Genomic DNA, 19,362 nt, shown 5'->3' with positions numbered 1-19,362 from the left:
TGCGCAAGTAGGCGTTTGGTGTGTAGCGACACCACGGACCCGAGCTAACGGGGGAGTTTCTACTCCCTCCCACGCCTAGTCGTGCGTGGCTTTGCCGTGCCCGGGGAAAAGGGGATCCTGGGGGTTGAGCTGACGCTGGGTGATTGGACCTTTAAGGCCCCCCGGAAGAGGCAACACACCTCTTTGGCCCCGGCTTCACGTAGACGGCACCCCTGGGCTGACCCACCCAGGGGAAATCGGCAGTCGCCTTTTCCTATCTCTCTCTCCCTACATCTTCGTCTTTATCTCTTACTGTTTATCTGTCCTGTCTTCTACTCTCTTCTGCTTACTTCCAAACTTCCTGGCGGCGAGGGTTAACCCTGTGCAAATAGCCTACCTTGGTCTAGGCGCATTGGGTTATAGTTGCGTTGTACGGCTGGCGTCTGCAGGTTTTAGCATCCACAAACTTGTAGCGTCCCCTTGTTGGGCTCCGTGGTGGGTGGCCGCCAACGCTTCTGAAGAAAATTAAACTGGCATGCATAAAGCATTTCCCCTATTAAGTGATCGTACCGCCTTAAAGCGTGTACGCACCGAAGACTTAGGCTTTTTCAACCGATCAAGTGAAAACTTCCCCCATTTTCATGTTATACATAGTGAAATAAGCAGCAAGCAAGCCAGAACCGTATCACCCTTTGTAGTAGCCAGATGTCTCACAGAAACTCTTGGAGCCGGGTACTAAGTTACCAAAATGGCCAGCGGAGACCTCCTCCTTGAAGTCCGAGGAAAAGAACAGTTCGAAAAGCTACAGAATCTTTCAACTTTTGGTGACACTCCCATCACTGTAACGCCACACAGATCCATGAACACAACCCGTGGAGTAGTATCTGATGCTGATTTGCTCAGCTTGACTGAAGAGGAACTTCTGGAGGGGTGGAAGAGTCAGAATGTGACCAATGTACAAAGGATCACCATTAGAAGAGACAACAAGGCAACACCAACAAAACACCTAATACTCACGTTCGCTTCCAGTAATCTCCCAGAAAGTATTCAAACAGGCTACACAAAGACGTCGATCAGACCATACATACCTAACCCACGTCGTTGTTTTAAATGCCAGAAGTATGGCCATGGCTCACAAAGCTGTCGTGGTCACCAAACTTGTGCACAATGTGGAGTGTCAGGCCACAATTCTGACAATTGCGAAGAACCATCACACTGTGTGAACTGTGGTGGAAATCATGCCGCATACTCACGGTCTTGCTCATTTTGGAAAAAAGAAAAGGAAATCATCACATTGAAAATAAAAGAAAATATCACATTCAAGGAAGCAAGACGAAGAGTGTCACCATTTTATGGCGCTACATATGCTGATGCGGCGCGTCAGGGGGCAACGCCGCACCAGCCCTCGCCACTCCTTCGGCCAGCGCAGAGCGAGCCGACGGCTGTGGCACCTGCCCCCAAGGCGGCAGTAGTTCAGGCTACTCCGCCTACTATTGAACAGAGACCAGGGACTCCAGGGTCCTCGGGTCTCAAGGCCTCACCCCGCCAGGCAAGGCCCAACCTTCGAAAAACCAGCTCGCATGAGCGAGCATCCAGTGCCTCCGAGGAGGCAATGGATACGGCGGCACCCCTGGTGCCAAAAGAACGGCGCGGCTCTCTGGAGCGCGCCAAGAAAACTAAAAAGCCCATAACAGGGCCTGACAATGGCCCTGGTACTTGAGCTTGACCTTTCAGCCTAAACAAGTCACTCCCTTAACGTACACACAGCACTACTTTACTTCCAATATGGACACACAAATTATACATTGGAACGTCAGAGGACTGCTTAAGAACCTCGACGACGTACAAGAGCTTTTATACAAATACTCACCTCAAGTGCTGTGTGTACAAGAAACACACCTAAAATCCTCCAATACAAATTTTTTACGTGCTTACGTCATATACCGAAAGGACCGAGATGATGCTGTGGCGTCATCCGGTGGCGTAGCCATTATTGTTAACCAAGGAGTAGCGTGTACACATTTACCACTCCAGACATCCCTTGAGGCGGTGGCTGTTCGAGCGGTACTCTTAAACAAACTCGTCACCATTTGCTCTTTGTATGTACCTCCCCACCACCGTCTTGAAAGACGTGAATTTCAGTCGTTAATAGACGAACTGCCTGAACCATATTTGCTTCTTGGCGACCTAAATGCACATAGTGGACTCTGGGGCGATTCTCGCTGTGATGCACGAGGTCGTCTCATTGAACAATTTCTCTTCTCTTCCGGTGCCTGTTTGTTGAATAGGAAAGAGCCAACATACTATAACGTTGCCAACAAAACTTACTCGTCTATAGACCTCAGCATCGTATCGCCTTCACTCCTACCCCTACTGAAATGGAAAATCATAAATAATCTATATGGAAGTGACCATTTTCCTGTAGTGTTGAGTTCACAAACAACATATGAATGTCCTCTACATGTTCCCAAATGGCTGATGAACAAAGCAGACTGGGAACAGTTCCACAACACTACACGTTTGAGTTGGACAGACATATGTAGGTTAGACATAGATGAAGCTGTGAAGTACTTCACAGCTTTTCTAACTGACGCAGCAGCCAGGTGCATACCGCAAACATCTGGAATGCCCGGCAAACGACACGTCCCACGGTGGAACACGGAGTGTCGTAATGCGCGAAAGGAACAGAACAGGGCATGGAGATTGCTGCGCAACTCGCCAACGGCGGAAAATCTTGACACGTTCAAGAAAATAAAGTCTCAAGGAAGGAGAACGCGTCGGCAGGCCAGAAGAGAAAGCTGGCAGAAGTTTTTGTCGGGGATCAATTCATACACACAGGAGGCAAAAGTCTGGAAAATGGTCGGTAGGATAGCAGGGAAACAAGTACACACACTTCCACTCGTAAACACTCAGGGTGATACCTTGGAAGATCAAGCAAACTTCCTCGGTGCACACTTCGAACAGGTATCCAGCTCATCCCACTATACTGACACCTTCCAAAAATACAGAACAAGAATTGAAAAGCGGAAACTCGAACACAAATCCACCAGATACGAGGCATATAACCAAGCTTTCAGTCTAGCTGAGCTCCGAACATCTCTAAACTCCTGCGGTACTTCTGCCCCAGGTTCTGACCGTGTGATGTATGAAATGTTAAAAAACCTACCAAACGAAACCCGAAAAACCCTACTTTGTTTGTACAATGCTATTTGGTCTTCTGGCACTATTCCTACCGCCTGGAAAGAGGCTATTGTTATTCCCATTTTGAAAGAGGGCAAGGACCCTTCTTTACCCTCGAGTTATAGGCCTATAGCACTTACAAGCTGCTTGTGCAAAGTCTTCGAAAAAATGATAAACTGCCGACTTGTACATTTTCTTGAAACAAATAATTTGTTCGACCCATTTCAGTGCGGGTTTCGAGAAAGTAGATCCACCACAGACCACCTGGTTCGTATCGAGGCACAGATCAGAGACGCGTTCGTCCATAAACAATATTTTCTCTCTGTGTTCCTCGATATCGAAAAGGCTTATGATACAACATGGCGTTTCGGAATTCTAAGAGACCTGTCCCACCTTGGCGTGCGCGGAAGAATGTTCCACATAATCGAAAGTTACCTGTCAAACCGGACATTCCGTGTCCGTCTAGGCAGTGTGCTCTCCCAAACATTTGTCCAGGAAACAGGCGTGCCACAAGGTGGTGTGCTTAGTTGCACACTTTTTATCATCAAAATGAATTCTTTGCACTTGTCCATTCCCCGCATGTTGTTCTATTGTACATATGTCGACGACGTCCAGCTTGGCTTCAAGTCATGCAACTTGGCCATGTGTGAGCGGCAGGTGCAGCTGGGTTTAAATAAGGTCTCCAAATGGGCAGATGAAAACGGATTTCGACTTAACCCACAAAAAAGCACGTGTGTCTTGTTCTCTCGAAAGAGAGGCATGCACTCGGAGCCCGACATTCAACTGAACGGGCAACAACTGTCCGTCAAAGCTGAGCATAAATTCTTAGGCTTAATCTTGGACAACAAGTTGACCTTCGTACCCCACATAAAGTATTTAAAAACAAAATGTTTAAAAGCCATGAATGTTATAAAAGTGTTGTCACGTACTACGTGGGGTAGTGACCGGAAATGCCTCATGAACCTGTATAGAAGCCTTATTCGCACCCGCTTAGATTATGGGGCTATTATTTATCAGTCAGCGACTCAAAGTGCTTTGAAGATGCTGGATCCCGTGCACCATTCGGGCATCCGCCTTTCTACGGGTGCTTTTCGCACCAGCCCCGTAGAAAGCCTTTATGTTGAGTCAAATGAGTGGTCGCTTCATCTGCAAAGAACCTACATGTCCTTTGTATATTTCTTTAAGGTGAAAGCAGACAAGAGGCACCCCTCATACTCTGCTATTAATGACTTGTCGAGCTCGATTCTTTTTCAAAACAGGCCTTCAATGAGGCAGCCCTTCTCAGTTCGCCTGAAGGGTCTAGCAGAGGACACTGGAGTGTCACTCGAACACAGTTTAATGGCTCCTGTAGCATACCCGCCACCGTGGCAGTGGCAGACTATAGATTGCGATGTGTCTTTTTTAGAAGTTACTAAACATGCGCCTATTGCCCATATTCGAACATACTTCTTGGAACTTCAACACAAATACACACGTCCTGAGTTTTTTACAGATGCCTCTAAGTCTAACTCCTCTGTGTCCTACGCTGCTGTTGGCCCTTCCTTTTCGGATGCTGGCCCTCTACATCCAGACACAAGTATCTTCACGGCGGAAGCTTACGCGATACTTGTGGCAGCTAAACACATCAAACAATTACAAATACAAAAAGCAGTAATTTATACAGACTCCCTTAGTGTGGTAACGGCTCTGCACAGTCTTAAAAAACAAAAAAACCCTGTCCTCATCTCACTTTACTCTATTTTATGCACACTTTACACACTCAACCAACATGTTGTAGTGTGCTGGGTGCCAGGGCATCGTGAGATTCAAGGCAACGTGATGGCGGATCAGCTTGCTGCATCCGTCCACGAGGGCACCGCCACTACACCCATATTAATCCCGGCCCTTGATCTTAAGCCGTCTCTCAAACGAAACATCAGAGACTTCTGGCAGAGCAAGTGGAATACACACACACAAAACAAACTACACATTATTAAGCCACACCTTGGTCATTGGCTGCCAGTATCAAAATCGCGTTATACAGAGGTAATACTAACGAGACTCAGGATAGGACACACATACGCAACACACACACATCTTTTGTCTAGTAACGATCCACCATTGTGCGACAAATGTGGTGAAACATTAACAGTCCTTCACATACTGATCCAGTGTAAACATTTAGAAACTCTAAGAAAACAACATTTTCCATTACTCTACCGACAACATATACCTTCACACCCTGCAATGTTTGTCGGTAGGGAACCACTTTTTAGTCATAAATCATTGTTAGCGTTTTTAAAAGAAATTCACAGCTTTCATGTCATATACCCGGGCATACCGTAGCATGACCTCTACAGAGAGGTTTTTGCTGCGGTGGCTACACAAGAAAGCACATGCCTCACGGCCCTTGGACGCAAGGGTTTGAACGAGTGAGGCACTTGTGCTAATGCCATACATATCCACCATCGTCTTTTATTATCACCAACTTTTGTCATCTGTTCACACCACACACACCTTCCACGGCATGGTCATGATTTTATTATTTGTATGTTTTTACCCGCCTTACTGCGAGGAATTTTATGGCCCTTATTCAGCCACTTATCACAATCATTGTCCATATTTTTAGTAAGATGAACTGGCGCTCTTTGGCCGTGAATCGGCCCTTGCGCCATAAAACATCAAACATCATCAAGAATGGTTTGTCGTCTCGAAGCGTGTGGGTGTTTCCAAATGCATGACTGCGACGTAGTTTTCGCTCACCAGTATTCTTGAGTGCTGTTGTATTTGTTGTATATATTGTTTCGATTGAAACTATGTAGCCAAATTATTATGTGTACCTACCCTACATAATGCCTTACGGCGATGTAGGTGAAATAAAAAAAATAAATAAATAAACATACCCGCTTTACGCGTCTGTCTATCCGTCCGCCCTTCTGCTAGTCTGTCTGCCCGTCGCCCCATGCGTCCGTTTGTCCGGCCATCTAGTGAACACTCCAAGTACTGTCATCTCGAATCTCACATACCCTGTGGCACGTACCCGCTTTACGCGTCAACCTATCCATCTGTCCATCTGCTAGTCTATCTGTCCGTCCACCCATGTTTCCGTCCATGCGTCCATATAGTGAACAATCGAAGTACCGCCATATTGCATACCGCGTGGCACATACCCGCTTTACGCGTCCGTTAATTCGTCCATCCGTCTGTTATGTCTGTCTGTCCATCTGTCCGGGCGTTCATCTAGAAAACCCTCCAAGTACCGCCATCTCGCGTACCTTGTGGCACATACCTGCTTTACGCGTCCGGCTATCTGTACGTTCGTCTGCTAGTCTGTCTATCTGTCCGCCCATGCGTCCATCCGTACGTCCTCGTAGCGAACACTCCAAGTACCGCCATCTTGCATACCCAGTGGCACATACACGCTTTACGCGTCCGTCTATTCGTCCGTCCGTCTGCTAGTCTGTCTGTCTGTCCATCCATGCGACCGTCCGTGTTCCCAACTAGTGAACACTCCAGGTTTCGCCATCTCGTATACCCTGTGGCACATGCCCGCTTTACGCGTCCGTCTATCCGTTCGTCCGTCTGCTAGTATGTCTGTCTGTGCATGCGTTGTCCGTGCGACCATTCAGTGAACACTCCAAGTACCGCCATGACGCATACAATGTGGCACATGCACACTTCACGCGTCTATCTATCCACCCGTCCGTCTTATAGTCCGTCTGCTGGTCCGTCCATGCATCCGTCCATGCGTCCTCCTAGTCAACACTACGAATACCGCCATCTCGCATCTCGCTACCCTGTGGCACATACCCGCTTTACGCGTCCGTATATCCATGCTTCCGTCTGCTAGTCTGTCTGTCCGTCTGTCCATGCTTCCGTCCATTCATCCATCTAGTGAACACTCCAAGTACCGCCATCTCGCATACCTCGTGGCACATACCCGTTTTACGCGTCCATCTATTTGTCCACCCGCTTGCTATGTCTGTCCGTCCGTCCATGCATCCATCCGTGCGTCCAGCTAGTAAACTCTCCAAGTACCACCATCTCGCATTCCCTGTGGCACATCAACGCTTTACGCGTCTGTTTATCCGTCCATCCGTGTGCTAGTCTGTGTGTCCACCCGTCCATGCATCCGTGCACGCTTCCATCTAAAGAACACTCCTAGTACTGTCTTCTCGCGTCTCGCATAACCTGTGGCACTTAGACGCTCTACGTGTCTGTCTACACGTACGTCCGTCTGCTAGTCTGCCTGTCCGTCCGTCCTTGCGTCCGTTCATGCTGCGTTCTAGTGAACATTCCAAGTACTGCCATCTCGCATATCCTGTGGCATACACGCTTTACGCGTCCATCTATCCGCCCGTCCACGTGCAAGTCTCTGTGTCCGTCCGTTCATGCGTCCGTCCATGCTTCCGTCTAGTGAACACTCTAAGTACCACCATCTCGCATCTCGCATACCCTGTGGTACATACCCACTTTACGCCCCCGTCTATCCGTCCGTCTGTCTGCTAGTCTGTCTGTCCATCCGTCCATACATTCGTCCGTGTGCCCATCTAGGGAACACTCCAAGTACCCTCATCTATACCCTGTTGCACATTCCCGTTTTACGTGTCCATCTATCCATCCACCCGTCTGCTATATCTGTCCGTCCGTCCGTGCGTCCAGCTAGTTAACAGTAAAAATACCACCATTTCGCATCTCGCACACCCAGTGGCCCCTACCCACTTTGCGCGTCCCTCTATCTGTCCGTCCGACTGCTAGTCTTTCTGTCCGTTCTTCCATTCGTCCGTCCGTGCATCCTTCTAGTGAACACTCAAAGTACTACCATCTCGCATACCTTGTAGCACATAAACGCTTTGCGTGTCCGGCTATCCGTCCGTCCGTCTGCTAGTCTCTCTTTCTGTCCGTCCTTGCGTCCATCTATTGAACACTCCCAGTACCGCCATCTCGCATACCCGGTGGCACATACCCCCTAAACGCGTCCATTTATCTGTCCCTCTGTTCTAGTCTGTCTGTCCGTCCATGCCTCCTGCTAGCGAACACTCCAAGTACTGGCATGTTGCATAAATGTGGCACATACCCACTTTACGTGTCCGTCTATCCGTTCATCCGTCTGCTAGTCTGTCTGTGCGTCCGTGCCTCCGTCCGTTGTCCTTCTAGTGAAATCACCAAGTACCACCATCTCGCATCTCGCACACCCCGTGGAAACATACCCGCTTTACGCGTCCATCTATCCATCCGTCTGTCTGTTTGTCTGTTCGTCCGTTCATGCGTCCGTCCGTGCATACATCTAGTGAATACTCTAAGTACCGCATACCTTGGGGCACATACACGCTTTACGGGTCCGTCTATCCGTCCGTCCGTCTGCCTGTCTGTCCGTACATTGATGCGTCCGTCCGTGCGTCCTTCTAGTGAACACTCTGTGTACCGCCATCTTGTATCTCACACACCCTGTGGCAAATACCCTTTTTAGGCGTCCGTCTATCCGTACGTCCATCTGCTAGTCTGTCTGTCCGTCTGTCCATGCGTCCGGTCATACTGCCATCTAGTAAACATTACAAGTACCGCCATCTTGCATACCCCATAGCACATACACGCTTTACGCGTCCATGTCTCTGTCTGCTCATGTGCTAGTCTGTGTGTCCGTCCGTTTATGCGTCCGTCCGTGCTTCCATCTAGTGAATACTCCAAGTACCCTCATCTCCCACCTCGCATATCATGTGGCACATACCCGCTTCACGTGTTCGTCTATCCGTCCACCGGTCTGCTATGTCTGTCCATTCGTTCGTGCATCCAGCTAGTAAACTCTCAAAATACCGCCATCTCGCATCTCTCACACGCAGTGGCACATACCCGCTTTACGCGTCCGTCTATCCGTCCGTCTGTGTGCTAGTCTGTCTGTCCATTTTTCCATGCGTCCGTCCGTGCGTCCTTCTAGTGAACACTCCGAGTACCACCATCTCACATACCCTGTGGCACATACGCGCTTTAGCGTCCATCTATCCGTGCATTCGTCTGCTAGACTCTCTATCCATCCGTCTACGCGATCGTTTGTGCGTCCATCTAATAAACACTCACTACCGCCACCTCGCATACCCTGTGGCACATACACACTTTACGCGTCCATCTGTCCGTCTGTTCTGGTCAGTCTGTCCGTCCATGCGTCCTGCTAGTGAACACTCCAAGTACCGCCATGTTGCATAAATGTGGCTGATACCCACTTCACGTGTCCGTGTATCCGTCCGTCCGTCTGCTAGTCTGTCTGTTCGTCTGTTCATGCATCCATCCGTGCATACATCTACTGAAGACTCCAAGTACCTCCCTCTCGCATCTCGCATACCCTGTGGCACATACACGCTTTACGCATCCGTCTATCTGTCCATCCGTCCGCTAGTCTGTCTGTCCGTCCGTCCGTGCGTCCTTCTAGCGAACACTCCAAGTACCGCTATCTCGCATACCCTGTGGCACATAGCCGATTTACGCGTCCGTCTATTCGTTCTTCTGTCTGCTAGTCTGTCTGTCCATCCGTACATGATTCCGTCCGTGCGTTCATCTAGTGAACACTCCAGGTACCACCATCTCGTATACCCTGTGGCACATACCCTCTTTACGCGTAAGTATCGTCTTTCATTGGTTACCTGGGCATTGTGGTATACGCGGCAATGATTCTGCAGATCATGCTGCTCGCACGTCCCATAAAGAAGCGAACAGCGGTTTAATTCGGCTTTCAAGAGCGGATGCGGGGAGGCAGATTCGTCAACTGTCCCGCAGTCTCACTTTGACTGAGTGGACACACCAAGCGTACGACGTACAAGGCTGCACGAGCTCGACCCTACACTACAACTCCGGCCTCCACCCTGCCTACATCGACGTGCAGCTTCGCTTCTCTATCGCCTTTGGCTGGGAGTTGCTTTCACGAAAGCCTATACCACGTTAATCGGAATTACTGATAGTGCGGCGTGCGATGTTTGCGGTACCGTGAAAATATCGAACACCTCCTGTGCCATTGTTCTCGACTTGCCTCAGATAGACAAGTACTGGCCAATGCAATGCGGCGACTGGATGATCGGCCTCTTTCTGCACAAGTGCTATTACAGCAACGTCCACATGCCTCGACAGCCCACAAGGCAGTGAAAGCCCTGCTGTGTTTCTTGAGAAAGACAGGCTTGTGTGAACGCCTCTGACATGCGGTAGAGTTCTACACGCTGCAGTGAAATTACTGTCAGTCTCTCCCTCACCCCTTTTTGCTTTTCCCTCTCTTCCCTCTTTCTTGTCCCCTTTCCTAACCCCCAGTGTAGAGTAGCCAACCGGATGTCTTTCTTTTTACCCTCTCTGCCTTCTTTCTTTTGTTTCTTCCTCCTCCTTCTCTATCCGTCCGTCCATCTGCTAGTCTGTCTGTCCATTTGTCTGTATGTCAATGTAGTGAACACTTCATGTTCTGCCATCTCGCATACCCTGAGGCATATACTCGTCTTACGCATCCGTCTATGCTTCCATTTGTCTGCTAGTCTGTCTGTCTGTCCGTCCATGCGTCCTTCCGTGCGTCCATCTAGTGAACACTCCAAGTACCGCCACCTCGCATACCCTGCGGCACATACCCGCTTTATGCGTTGGTCTGCTAGTCTGTCTGTCTGTCCGTCCAAGCGTCCGTCCTTTCGTTCATCTAGAGAACACTCCAATAACCACAATCTCGCATACCCTGTAGCACATACCCGCTTTACGTGTCCATCTATCTGTCCGTCCGTCTGCTAGTCTGTCTGTCCATCCATTCATGCGTCCGTTCGTGCGTCCATCCAGTGAACACTCTGTGTACCGCTATGTCGTATTTCGCATACCCTGTGGCACATACCCGCTTTAGGCATCCGTCTATCTTTCCAACCATCTGCTAGTCTGTCTGTCCGTTCTTCCATGCATCGATCCGTGGGTCCTTCTAGTGAACACTCCAAGTACACATAATCATCATCAGCCTGACTACGTCCACTGCAGGACAAAGGCCTCTTCCTTGTTCCGCCAGTTAACCTGGTCCTGTGCTTGCTGCTGCCAATTTATACCCGCAAACTTCTTAATCTCATCTGTCCACCTAACCTTCTGTCTCCCCCTAACCCGATTCCCTTCTCTGGCAACACAGTTAGTTCCCCTAATGACCAGCGGTTATCCTGTCTACGCGCTACATGCCCGGCCCATGTCCATTTGCTCTTCCTTATTTCAGGTGTGATATCCTTAACCCCCGTTTGTTCCCTAATCAACTCTGCTCTCTTCTTGTCTCTTAAGAATACACCTACCATTTTTCTTTCCATTGCTCGCTGCGTCATCCTCAATTTAGGCTGAACACTCTTTGTAGGTCTCGAGGTTTCTGCTCCTTAGCTAAGTACCGGCAAGATACAGCTGTTATATACCTTCCTCTTGAGCGATAATGGCAATGTACTTGTCATATTCTGAGAGTGCTTGCCGAATGTGCTCCACCCCATTCTTATTCTTCTAGTTACTTTAATCTCGTGGTTCGACTCTGCGGTTATTACCTGTCCTAAGTAGACATAGTCTTTTACAACTTCAAGTGCACTATTACCTATCTCGAAGCGCTAATCCTTGCCGAGGTTGTTGTACATTACTTTCGTTTTCTGCAGAATAATTTTAAGACCCACCTTTCTGCTCTCCTTGCCTAACTCCGTAATCATGAGTTGCAATTCGTCCCCCGAGTTACTCGGCAATGCAATGTCATCGGCGAAGCGCAGGTTACTAAGGTATTCTCCATTAACTATTATCCCTAACTGTTTCCATTCTAGACTTCTGAAAACCTCCTGTAAGCACGCGGTAAATAGCATTGGGGAAATTGTGTCCTCCTGCCTTACACCCTTTTTGATTGGTATTCTGTTGCTTTCTTTATGAAGCACTATAGTAGCAGTTGATCCCCTGTAGATTTCTTCCAGAATGTTTATATATACTTCATCTACGCCCTGATTCCGCAGTGTCTGCATGACTGCTGATATTTCTACTGAGTCAAACGCCTTCTCGTAATCTGTGAAGGCTATGTATAGTGGTTGGTTATTCTGAGCATTTCTCTATTACCTGATTGAAGGTATGAATGTGGTCAATTGTTGAGTAGCCTGTTCGAAATCCTACCTAATCCTTTGGTTGATTGAATTCTAATGTTCTTTTACACTGTTAGCAATCACCTTTGTAAATAGCTTGTATACTTCAGAGAGCAAGCTGATCGGCCTGTAATTCTTCAAGTCCTTGTCATCTCATTTCTTATGTATTAAGATGATGTTAGCGTTCTTCCAAGACTCTGGTACTCTTCCCGTCAGGAGACACCTCGTAAACAGGGTGGCTAGTTTTTCTAACACAATCTGTCCTCCATCTTTCAGCAGATCTGATGTTACCTGATTCTAACCAGCAGCTTTGCCTCTTTGCATGCTCTCCAAAGCTTTTCTGATTTCTTCTATCATTACTGGTGGGGTGTCATCTGGGTTACTGCTAGTTCTTATAGTATTGAGGTCGTGGTTGTTTCGGCTACTGTACAGATTTATTTATTTTATTTACAATTTATTTACAAATACTGCTGTCTCGGTTCCGAGACATAGCAGGAGTGGGTACATGTTTTAGTACAAAGAAAGTACAACAAAAGAAACGCTAAGATTATACAAACAAGATGAAGAAATGATAAACTTACATAGCTTGAACAAAAAACTCTTATCAGGATGCAAGTACAGATGTAGATAGGAACTCGGAAAAAGAACAACCACTAAGACAATGCAAAAACGGCTGAAAACTATATGGAATTACGTAGTTTCTCAACGAACTCTTCATGAGTCAATGCGCGAAACGAACCATCCAAATTGTTCCAGATTTCAACAGTGTATGGAAAAAATGAATACTTAAAAGAGTCAATATGTGCCCTGAAAGGAATAATGTTTAGTCTGTGGGTTTGTCTAGTGACACGTGTATTAGCGGGTACAAAAGAGAACGGTGCTTGAATACCGAAAGGCGTGTGGACGATCTTGTGCAGCAAAATTACGCGTTCGTGTTCGCGCCTATGCTCCAAAGGCTGCAATGATAACATGTGCGCATGTGATGAAGGTGAGAAGCTGCGATCGTAGCGACCGAAGATGAATCTGATAGCTTTTTTCTGGATTGATTCTAGCTGAGTTATGTCACACGTGAGGTGAGGAGACCACACAGTTGAGGCGTATTCGAGTATCGGACGGACAAGTGATTTGTAGGCAGCCAGTTTACATTCTAACGTTGCATTTTTTAAAGTTCGCTTCATGTAGCCAAGTTTTCGAAGCGCTTTAGCAGAGATATGGTTGATATGGGCATGCCATTTTAGGTTATGTGAAAAAATGACACCCAGATATTTGAACTCACTAACTTGGGACAAGTAACTACCATTAGTATTGTAAGAGTAATTCAGCGGCTTCTTTTTGTTTCCGAAAGTCATGGCGACTGTCTTGGTAAAATTGATTTTCATTTGCCACATATTACTCCATTGGCAGAACTTTGAAAATACCTTATTTAATTCTTCTTGATCACTAGCGTCAGAAACAATGCGGTACAAGACACAGTCATCTGCATATAGGCGCAATTTAACGTTGGTGTTATTAATAACACTTACTACATCATTAATGAAAATGACAAATAACAGAGGTCCCAGAACTGAACCCTGAGGGACTCCAGATGTGACTGTTACCGATGAAGAATGCGTGCGATTAAAAGTAACAAATTGAGATCTTAAGTGTAAATAGTCAGTGATCCAGTCTATTAATTTGGACCCTTTTAATATTGCTCGAACTTTACATAGAAGCTTTTCATGAGAGACCATGTCAAAAGCTTTCGAGTAATCTATGAAAATGGCGTCTAGCTGATCGTGACTATTGAGTGCAGAAGCTATGTCGTGAGTAAACTCAATGAGTTGCGTGACGGTGGAGAAACCAGAGCGAAAGCCGTGCTGGCTTTGTGAGAGGAGGCTGTGGAAAGTTAAATACTGTACAATATGTTTATGAATAATGTGTTCAAGAAGCTTACAGCAAGTCGAAATAAGAGATATTGGTCTATAATTTTGTATAAGCTGCTTATCACCAGATTTATATACTGGAACGACGCTGGCAATTTTCCAAGCTCTGGGAACAATTGAGGTTTCCAGAGATTTATTGAAGATCACTGTAAGATAATGGGCATTCCATTCTGAGTATCTCTTCAAGAACATGTTCGGTATGGCATCAGGTCCTGCGCTTTTAGTCGTATCAATTTTTAGCAACAGGTTATGAACCCCAGCGTGAGTTACCTCGAGATTCGGCAACGCGTGTTCTGAGCTATGTATAAAAGGAGGACGAGAACCATCATCTTGGCTGAAAACAGAGTGAAAGTATCTGTTGAAGCCTTCTGAAATAGTGGCAGGATCAGTGCAAGTTTGATCGTTGATAATGAATGCTGTAGAGTCATGAGAAGAGGGAAGTATTGATTTCCAAAATTTTGATGGGTTTTCTTTCATGTATGTTGTTAACGTCGTGTTGTAATAAAACTTTTTCGCTTCTGTCATTTTCGTTCTTAGCTCAGACTTCAGCGAAAAAAGAAATGGATCGAGGCGGTTTCGCTTGCGCATGCGCTTAATACGCCGTATGAGATGGATTATGTCACGTGTGTACCATGGATGCTTTGGGTTATGTTTTACACATTTTTGAGGGACGAACTGTGTCACACAGGTGCGCGCCAAATTATAAAACTGATCTAACAATGCATCAACACTGCATGATTCACTGTTTGCCATAAAATTATCGAAAGAGGATTCTAACAATTCTACAATCGCAAGATCATTAGCATGCGTGAAATCAGTAACGGTGCTGAATTTCGGGTTACAAGGTTCATGAGTCACGTTTAGTTGCAGCAACACACCCTTGTGATCAGATAAACCATCTATTATGTCACACTCAAAGCCATGTTGCAGCAGTTCTTCGTTAAGGAACACAAGGTCGAGAACAGAGTTATCTCTGGTTGGACGCTCAACCACTTGCGTTAAGTCAAAAGAAACAGCCATGTTAATCAGGGAGTCGCATAGTGCCTTTTCACGGCCTGTTGAAGTTAGCAAGTCCCAATCAATACAAGGAGCATTGAAATCGCCTGTGATGATCATTTTATAATTACTGATTCGGTTACGGGCTATGTATTCTGTAATATGTGAAAATACATCATCCTCAGAGCAGGGTGAACGATAAACAGCTCCAATCACCATCACGAAACCAGAAAGTTTTATGCGACACCAAACAGATTCAGTATTGGGAAGTTCAGGTAGCACTGAAAATTCGATGCCTTTCCTAATAAAAACAGCAACACCACCACCTTTACTGAATTGCCTGTCATTTCTTATCACCGAATAGGCTGGCGGCAAAAATTCGGAATCCGATATAGCGTTTTTCAGCCATGTTTCCGTAACACAAATAACTGAGGGGTGGTGACACTCTACTAGCCAATTAAAATCCTGAACCTTGTTAAGCAGACTGCGAGCATTTATGTTCAAAAGGGTTAGTTTCCGTTCACTACTGAGTCACTCTGTGCCCCTAGAAACGGTGGCACGAGGAGCCTGAATAAGTGTTTTGCGAGCACTGTCCCACGAGTAGCGAACGCTGTCGACTATCAAGGAATCGTATTGTAATCTGTATTTAGATGCCTGTTTACGGATATCAACCGAATGATCCCACAAGTTTTTGCGGATTTGCCGTATGCGTGCAGAAAAATCTTCGTTAATGTATATGCTGGTTCCTTTCAGCTTTCTGGCGCTCTTAAGAATTTCAAGCTTGGTTCTGAAGTCCAGTAGTTTAAAGATTACAGGGCGCCCCTTTTTACTTCCTCGCGTGCCGAGTCTGTGGCAGCGTTCAATGCCATCGCATTGAACTCCAATCTTGCAGGATAGCAAATTTGTCACAGAAACCAGCAACGTTTCGGAAGTTTCATTCGTAGGTTCATTCAGGCCATAAATGATCAAGTTATTCCTGCGGGATCGATTTTCAAGGTCATCATTTCTACGATCAAGTTTGTCGATTGTATCTTTGAGGTTTGCAACCGCTACTTCTAGTTCGTGAACACGTTGAATGGCATCATTTGCAGTTGCAGACAATGTTTCAATGTTTTCTAGACGCTGTTCAAAAGAAGTCATTCTTGAACTGAGCGTCGAAAGCTCATCACTAATTCGCTTCTGTCCGGTTATCAGTTCTGTGAGCATACTTTCTACCTTTTTATCTGGGCCGGGATTTAACTCAACATCGCCAGAGAGTTGCAACAAGATTCTCAGAGAATGCAGGAGACATGAAAATACACACACAAAGTGCTGAGGGTCTGGCAGCAGCAACAAGAAACGGTCATCGCTCCGATAACATTTAGAAGGATATATCGGACCTACCTGCAACAGGAAGCACACGTGTTTGAAAGAACCGTCAGCCATGCCGCTGCCAGACCCACTGAAGAGGATTGACCGTAGCGTCGGCTTTATATCATTTCGTGTCCGTGTCGATGACGTTCCAGTGCAGTGCCATGCGCACTCCGGTGAAGCAACAGCGAGGTCAGTCAGAAGAACAGTCGCATTGCCACCTGCCGGATAGCAGGCTTTACTGAAGGGAGGGCCATCAAAAGCAGAGTGGTTGAGAGGGAAACTTGAAGGTGAGACGGAGCTCAGAAAGTACGGGCCAGCGATGCTTGCGGCAATCTGCAACAGGAAGCACACGTGTTTGAAAGAACCGTCAGCCATGCCGCTGCCAGACCCACTGAAGAGGATTGACCGTAGCGTCGGCTTTATATCATTTCGTGTCCGTGTCGATGACGTTCCAGTGCAGTGCCATGCGCACTCCGGTGAAGCAACAGCGAGGTCAGTCAGAAGAACAGTCGCATTGCCACCTGCCGGATAGCAGGCTTTACTGAAGGGAGGGCCATCAAAAGCAGAGTGGTTGAGAGGGAAACTTGAAGGTGAGACGGAGCTCAGAAAGTACGGGCCAGCGATGCTTGCGGCAATCTGCAACAGGAAGCACACGTGTTTGAAAGAACCGTCAGCCATGCCGCTGCCAGACCCACAGATCTCTGAAAAACTCCTCCGCTATTTTAACTATCCTATCTATATTGGTAGTTATCTTGCCCTCTTTGTTCCTTAGTGCATACGTCCGACTTTTGCCTATTCCAAGTTTCCTCTTCACTGCTTTGATGCTTCCTCCGTTTTTTAGAGCATGTTCAATTCTCTCCATGTTATACCTTCTTACATCGCATACCTTACGTCTATTAATCAACTTCGAAAGGTCTGCCAGTTCTATGTTGTCTGTTGTACTTGACACTTTCATGTTTGACGCTTTTTAATTAGATTCTTCGTTTCCTGGGAAAGCTTGCCAGTGTCCTGTCTAACTACCCTGCCTCCAACTTCCAATGCACACTCCTTAATGATACTCGTCATCCCGGCTGTGGCGGCTGCATTTCCGATGGAGGCGGAAATGTTGTAGGCCCGTGTGCACAGATTTGGGTGCACGTTAAAGAACCCCAGGTGGTCGAAATTTCCGGAGCCCTCCACTACGGCGTCTCTCATAATCATATAGTGGTTTTGGGACGTTAAATCCCACATATCAATCAATGATACTCGTCAGATTATCATTCATTGTATCTACGCTAAGGTTGGTTTCCTCACTAAGAGCCGAGTACCTGTTCTGCAGCGACACTCTGAATTCTTGTACTTTCCCTCTCAGTGCTCCAAGTACCGCCATCTTGCAAATCCTGTGGCACATGAACGCTTTGCAGGTCAGTCTATCCGTGCGCCTGTCTGCGAGAGTGTGTGTCCATCCGTCCATGCGTCCGCCAGGTCGCCTATCTAGTGAACACTTCAAGTACCACCTTCTCACATATCCTGTGTCTCATACCCGCTTTACGCGTCAGTTGATCTGTCCGTCCGTTTCTAGTCTGTCTGTCCGTCCTTGCGTCCATCTAGTGAACATTCTAAGTACCACCAACTCGCATACCCTGTGGCACATACCCACTTTGCGCGTCCATCTATCCGTACGTCCTTCTGCTACACTCTCTCCCCGTCCGTCCATGCGTCCGTCCGTGCGCTCATCTAGGGAACACTCGAAGTAGCGCCATCTCGCATACCCTGTGGCACTTACACGCTTTACGCGTCCATCTATCCATCCGTCTGTCTCTTAGTCTGTCTGTTCGTCCGTTCATACATCAAGTGAACACTCCAAATACCTCCATCTCGCATGTCGCATACCCTGTAGCACCTACACGCTTTACGCATCAGTCTATCCATCCATCCGTCTCCAAGCCTGTCCATGTATTGAAATGTACTGCCCTACCGCATACCCTGTACTGCCCTATCGCACATCCTGAAGCATATACGCGCTTTACACGTGCGCCTATCCTTTCATTCGTCTGCTAGTTTGTCTGTCTGTCCGTCCATGCGTCCGTCCGTGCGTCCATCTAGTGAACACTTGAAGTACCGCCATCTCGCATACCCTGCGGCACATACCCGCTTTACGCATCCGTTTACTAGTCTGTCTGTCCGTCCATGCGTCCGTCCTCGCGTTCATCTAGAGAACACTCCAAGTACCGCCATCTCGCATACCCTGCGGCACATATCCGCTTTACGCGTCCGTCTGCTAGTCTGTCTGTTCGTCGATGCGTCCGTCCTTGCGTTCATCTAGAGAACACACTAAGTACCGCCATCTCGCACACCCTGTGGAACATAACCGCTTTACGCGTTGGTTTATCCATCCGTCGGTCCGCTAGTCTGTCTGTCCGTCCATCCATGCGTCCGTCCGAGTGTCCATCTAATGAACACTCTGATTACCGCCATGTCGTTTACCTTGTGGCACATAGCCGGTTTACGTATCCGTCCATCCATCTGTCTGCTAATGTGTGTCCATCCATGCGTCAGTGCGTGCGTCCATCTAGTGAACGCTCTGCGTACCGCCATCTCGTATCTCGCACACCCTGTGGCACATACCCGCTTTAGGCGTCCGTCTATCCGTCCGTCCATCCTCTAGCCTGTCCGTCCATTCAGGCGTCCATATATTGAACACTCCAAGCACCGCCATCTCGCATACCCTGTGGCACATACCCGCTTTACGCGTCCGTCTATACGTACGTCCGTCTGCTAAACTGTGTGTCCATCCATATATGTGTCTGTCCATGCGGCCACCTAGTGAACACTCCAAGTACCGCCATCTCGCATACACTGTGGCACATACACGCTTTACGCGTCCA

The sequence above is a fragment of the Rhipicephalus microplus genome, chromosome 5 (genome assembly GCF_043290135.1).
Source record: "Rhipicephalus microplus isolate Deutch F79 chromosome 5, USDA_Rmic, whole genome shotgun sequence".
Lineage (NCBI taxonomy): Eukaryota > Metazoa > Arthropoda > Arachnida > Ixodida > Ixodidae > Rhipicephalus > Rhipicephalus microplus.
This window is presented reverse-complemented; position numbering follows the sequence as displayed.